Raw genomic sequence first — 6,422 nt, 5'->3', positions numbered from 1 at the left:
TGAGAGGACATCCCCAATTTCATTCAGTATATATCTAAATAGTGTTTGATAGTAAGATAATAAGCAAACTCTATTCCTTCAGGGAATAATCGTGAAGATTTTCCTGCTCTGAATTTGTTCTTATTGATTATATCTTATGATAAGAATATAAACAGTGAGAAAAAAAAAGTAATCAGGTGTCTGCATATTATTTTCCAAACACAATGTATTCTATCATAAGTGTTCATTGAGAAAAGAAATGGGAAGGGGAAAGGAAAAAAATGAAACATCTTTGGAACACTGTTATTACTGAGTGATAATCAGTTTTTCTAAATGATTCTTTTAATGTATTATTTCCAAAGACTTTTAACACATGCCTCTAAGTACACACTTCAGTAATTATATTTTGTTGCAATATGTTAAACCTTTTTCCACTCTGGAATAATGTCTTGGTTTAAGCTGGCAAAATGCCAACTGCTCAGTACCAAGTCAGAGCCTCTCTCTCCTCACCAAGAAAAGGGAGAAAGGGAAAAAACCTCTCAAACTACGATTATGCTTAAACTCGCTACATACATTTATACAGAAAAGAGTAAAACTACAATATAACACACACTTACACAAACTAGGAATAACAAAAAATAATTTCCCTAATCCCAAGTGAAAACAGACTCTATCACAGTAGTTTTATAAGCACCCCAAAAGACACCCAGCAAAGAATAAAAAGAGTTACAACAAAATGTTTCTACTTCCCTGAACTCAAACAAAATGCAAGCAGTGGCAGCAAGAGCAGCAGGGCCTACTCCAACAAGACAGGATCTGCACTACATCCAGCTTGTACTTTGGCCATGATGGAAGTGAGAAAAAACACCTCCTACTCCTGTATCATATCTTAGTTGCATCCTCTGGTATGAAATATTTCCTTGGTTACCCAGTCAGGTGATAGCTGTCTCTCCCAATCCACGTAGATTCTCTGAGCCTGCTAATTTGAGGCCTAGCTAAAATGACTACCAAAAAAAATTATAACTTAGAAAGCAAAAAAATGCATAGGATGATTATAAAATAGTGTAAAAAAATGACACAGAGATATTTTTAAACAAATTCCATTAATTCTGTGAATGAGTGTCACTAGTATTGTAGATTAATCCAATCATTTTTGCATTTACAGTGACTGATGTGTAAATTCTATTTTCTCTTGCAGAGGCCATGATTTGTTAGATATTTTAGTGTGAATGGAATTCTATTTTGCAGTATTATTAAAGAAGAAGCAGAAAATAAAAAAAATCTTTCATTCAACATAATATATTTATTTTGTATAATGACAACAGACTGCTCAGGAATGAAAAAACAGGTTATTGTATTTTAGTCTATGCAGCCCTCCAAGCCCTGCTTCTCTTTGCTCTCCTGGTTCCACTCAGCTCCTGTTTGAGCTGTGCCTCCCTTAGGTGGTTATAGGTAAGCTAGCTTTGGGAAAAGATGCATATCAGAATCCCCATTAAAAAGCCCATCTAGAAATGACAAAGATCTCAACAATGAAAAAACAATACAAACCAAAACAAGTAACATAAATGTCCCTCAGTATTGACTCACCTGAGATAAAAGTCGTATGAATGGGCTCATAGCTATTCTTGGTACTCCACTGCTTTTAGTTTCACAACACCTTCACCTTCCTGCAGTGATGTGATGCCTACTTACCTAGCCTGAAATAATTGTGCTTAGGTTGATGCAAACTCTAAATGCAAATTCCAAATAAAGAGCCATGATTTGGGCTTAGGTTTTATGGGAGAACTATCCCCCTTGAAACCACAAGTTCTGTCCCTCTCCCTCTCCCCCCCGTTCCTGTCCTTCACTGAGTAAATCAACTTACTCTGATATCAGATCAATAGTTGAATAACCTACCATTATTTTCTCCATGATATTTTAGCAAAGGTTACAGGCTAAGAAACTTCACTCTTCTCATATTTCATGCCAACTTTTTATAAAAGTGTCAAAAATCCTAAACTGTATGGTACTCAGAGACCAAATACAGAGATGTATACTTTCTTTCCCCCCCCCAGTCTTAGTCTACAGGAACAATGTGTTCCTATGCAAAACAGAGAAAATTACTTGCTAGATAAGTACATTAATTTTATATGGCTTTCTTTTAAAATAATCACCTTTATATGCAGGAAAAAGCCATGGCTTCTTATTCCCTGCAAATTAATATATGTGTAATTTAGTAATTAATTTTTACCTTCTAGAGACAAATATCTTCAAAGAAAAAAACATTATGAAGTTTAGCTTTGAGTGTAAAGCTTTTTTTTTTCTTCCCTGTGTTTAAAAAGGGAAATCCTTCCACTGAAATCCCATCACTGAACCTCATTTAAAGCCCTGTTTTGGGTGAATGCAGCCCATGAACACAGTAGAAGAACTAAACAACAAATAAATGAAGTAAATAGAAACAAAATATTGTAGGTTTTGGGTCTTGATGGTTTTTTTTTGTTTTCTTCATTATTTTTATTTATTTATTTTGTTGTTGCTGTTTTGTTTGTCTCCCCTTTTGGTTTCCCAATGAAAACATCTTGCCTTGTCTAAAGAACCTTTCTGCATTTTGAATTATTCTCATACTGGAAGTGATTACAGGAAAAAACTGTTTATTTGTAGTCCCACCGAATGAACCCAAGAGAGTTAAATCCTATGATATCTGTTCAATTAGGCAAATGACAAAGTTTGCATCTCCTTGAATATGAACTGACCCCTCTCTCAGTCTCCAGTGTCTATATACTCATTTATCTATTTAGGTAAAAAAATGTTCACTCAACTCTTCCAAACCTGAAGTAAGGTTTTGGACAGGTGACAAGTAGAGCTCCTCACCTGTTCTCACAGAACTGCGTTGCCCAGTAATGGGGTTTGTGCTACTAATTCTGCTGTCAGCAAGCAAAGGCTCTCCTCTGTGGAGAGAGATGATAGGTCTTTAACATACTTTGGAGGAAAGCTGTGACAAGCATTCAAGGTGACTGGGGTTGCTGAAAGTTTCCATATCCCTGGGGTCCCTCTCTTCAGGAAATAGCATTGTCTGTGAAATTAGGAAAGAGCTGATAGGGTCAAAATTTTCATTAATATGTGACAATCCAAATTATTTCCTCACAATGTTTATATCAAAAGCCTTCCTGTCATTAACATGTGCCTAGACGAAAAAATGAAGACTTTATCACTTTAGAACACTGTCCTGGGAATATGCATGTGTGTTCCTCTGAGTAGAAAAAGTTTCCTCATAATTTTGTAATTACCCTTCTTATTTGTTTGGTTTTTTGTTTTTTTTTTGTGGTTTTTTTCTCCTTATAGCTCCTTACTGTCTTCACCATGTTAAAAATTGGTTCATTATTCTGGCCAGTTCCCCTCATCAGTTCTTCAACAAGCTTTTCCAAGAAATTTCCATTTTTCTTTGCTTCTTAGTGTTCATTAATGTTTGCTTTACATGGCACATCTTACTTAGATAATATCCTGTGACAATACTCAGCATTCCCAGTAAATGAGCATATTCCATTTTTCAGCTGTCAGCAATGTTTTCTTTTTTCCCTTTTCTTACATTTGTCCCTAGTTAATTCTGCCTTGGTGAATGAAATGTCATCTCTTCTGTTGTGGTAAAAAGTCAGTGAGAAGCAGAGTTGTTAAAAAAGCTGTTTTTTCCAAATGGCAAATAGTAACATATCACTGAATTTCAATCACACTTCTTCAGTTTCCACAGATCTTAGAAGAATATCCTTCTCCTCTTCACATTTTCCTGTTTTCTACCAACTGTATCTCATCCTATGCAGAGCTGATGTCAGACCACAAACCAAAAATAGGATGTAACTATTCCTACTAAATAGCAGCTCTCACCAAACATTTCTGTTTCTAAAAACAAGAAAACAAACAAAAGCACAAGCGTAATACAAAGTTAGATAAACACAGAAGATATGAAAATGTGATCTCAATTTCTGTTAATTCCCTTACTCAAATCAAACATCAAGTCTTAGAAAAAGAAATCAAGTTTTGTCTTGCACAGGCAAAATATGCTTCAGGTAACAGCAGCAGAAATAAATCTTTGTCAGCTTGTTTCTGATATCCAGTTTCATAAATAATTAAATAATGTTTATTAAGAACATCAGGTTATCAAAGAATCTGAAGCTGTATAATATTATCATGTTTGCTTTGATTTGGGGGTAGTGGAAGAGGGGAAATTGGCTGATCTATCTACTTCTTAAAGCTAAAACTCTATGATTTGATCAATTCTGTGTTCATTTCCAGACTGATACAGAAACTATATTACTTCTACTGAAGTGGTTTTGGTGAGATAATCCTCAAGGCATTATGTAGATTATCCTTGAAAGACCAACAAGTGATTCTGAATAATTTTACAAAAATTGAGCTACTCTGATAACATATACAGTACTTCTCTATAGAGATAAGTCTTTGTGACTCTGTCAAGATGGACATGGTGGGTGGAGAGTTTTCCTCTGTTATTTCAAGTCCATTTAATTCAAGTTTTAAAGTGTATGATATTAGGGGCATTTGTATTTGTTTAGAATCAGCTGATTTGACCTTGACATCTGGATGTAAATATGGTAAAGAGTAATTCAGTGTTAAACTAGGTATCAGAGCACACATATGCATCAATCAGAACCACTTCCTTTGCAGAACAGGTTCTGCTCTGCTGTTGCTGTCTGGGTTGGTAACATGGTCTAGTTGTGTTGTCTTGTAGTGTCACATATGCCAAAGTATCACATTTCCTCATTTACCAGCTCTTGTGTTCTGGCTCTGAAATTCCTAAACATCTGACTAGGATCTACAGGGCTAGTCAGAATTGATTTTCCTTCCTTTTCAGAATATAAAATAAAATAAAAGTTAAAAAATACGTGACAACAGTAGAGACAAGTTTTTTCCATTTCTACATAGAAACAGTTGCTAGATTTTCTGAGACTGGGTGAGGAAGAAGGAAGAGGGAGAAATAACTTTTTGTGACATGGGTTGCTTGGAACTTGTTTTAGTTTTATCATTAGCAAGATGCATTAGGTCTGACAAAATGTTAAGTTTAGGGTTTTTTTACATTTAGGACTTCTCAGAAAACTTCTTGGCCTGGAGCTATAATTGATGTACCACTACAATTCAAATTATCTCATCATAAATATGTTTTCCATAATTACTGAAGTATTATAACACACAGTTCTTTTTTTTCCCTCAAATATCCTGATTTCTTTCTGAAAACAGAATGAATATTTGAAAGATTGCTCAAAATTTCCTAAATTGACTTATTATAAAACTTATTTTCTATGAAAAATTATAGATTGCTGCATAATTTTTCCACATTGGTCTGACAGCATTTATCTATCTCTTTTCATGTATATTGATATATATATATATATATATATATGTATTTATATATTTTTATATGTATGTTTTACTACTATATTTTATTATCTTTTTATTTGACTTTAAACCCCAAAACTAGCCAGTAGACAAAAGTTAACTTTTGTAGACAGTTGTAAAAAGAGAAAAAGGATTTATTTAAAGTCCCTAAAAATACATAAGCTCAACTCAAGACAGAAGATAAACCAGAATCTTGGGCAAGTGTTTCTTTTCTCAGTGTGAAGATTTTATTATTCTTTAAATTATTTGGGGGGAAAAAGTAGCTGGAGGGGAAAAACCAAACTGCAGAAACTCTTCTTTGACTAACTTTTGTGACTACTCTAAATTGACCACTTGTTTCCCTGACTAATCTCTAAAGAGAGGGCATGTCCCTTTCACTTGCAAAATGTTCTCACACAAAATGAATTACCTTCCCACCACCCTGGTTACTTGCCAGGGAGTACTTTATTTTTCCACTAGGAAAAAGAAAATCAGCTTGTATTTTTCTTGCTAGAGCCTTCTGCATTTTAATTCTGAACTCTGAATGAACATCAGAGAGGCCTTATGATGTTTTGCACAAAAGTGCCTGTGTTCATAGTTTTACTCAGGGCTCCCAAAATAGCATGCAGTAAGCAGTGTCATACTGTGAGTTTTCAAAAGTAAAGGCAGAATTGACTTATACTGGCAGGAAGCTGTAACTCCTAAAGTTTTCTGAGGATCTGTGAAGTAAAACAGAACTGCTTACTTCTCTGCGTCACATTTCATTCAACTTTTGCAATACCCACTTCTTTGCATCTAGAAGGCCCTGAAGTTACCCAGGTAAGATGTCTGTACATATGCTTTTTTGCTCTTTATTATCATCTAAAATCGTACGTAAAACATTTATGTGGGTGCCTCCAGGGCAGAAATCACAAGAGATGGACAAACCCAGACACACTCATAACCTCTGGAAAGAGAAATATGCTTTTGGTTTTTTTTTCTCTTAGTTCACCATCTAACTTCTATATCAGTGGAATTCCAACTTCCTAAGTTGTATTTACCAGAAGAATTACTTATTAAGCCTATTTTGTGTTCAACTT

At 34.6% G+C, this 6,422-nt stretch overlaps 1 protein-coding gene across 1 annotated transcript in view; it reads left to right on the top strand.

Moving 5' to 3' along the window:
- Positions 1-6,033: 6,033 nt before the first annotated feature.
- LOC139671660 (cadherin-19-like) overlaps positions 6,034-6,422 on the top strand; it is an 82,932-nt gene continuing 82,543 nt past the window's right edge. Inside the window, exon 1 of the mRNA XM_071554893.1 lies at positions 6,034-6,162. The gene's annotated coding sequence lies outside the window, so the exon portion shown is untranslated. The remainder of the gene's footprint in view (positions 6,163-6,422) is intronic.

This window comes from Pithys albifrons, chromosome 4 (genome assembly GCF_047495875.1).
Source record: "Pithys albifrons albifrons isolate INPA30051 chromosome 4, PitAlb_v1, whole genome shotgun sequence".
In the NCBI taxonomy this organism is placed as follows: domain Eukaryota; kingdom Metazoa; phylum Chordata; class Aves; order Passeriformes; family Thamnophilidae; genus Pithys; species Pithys albifrons.
This window is presented reverse-complemented; position numbering and strand designations above follow the sequence as displayed.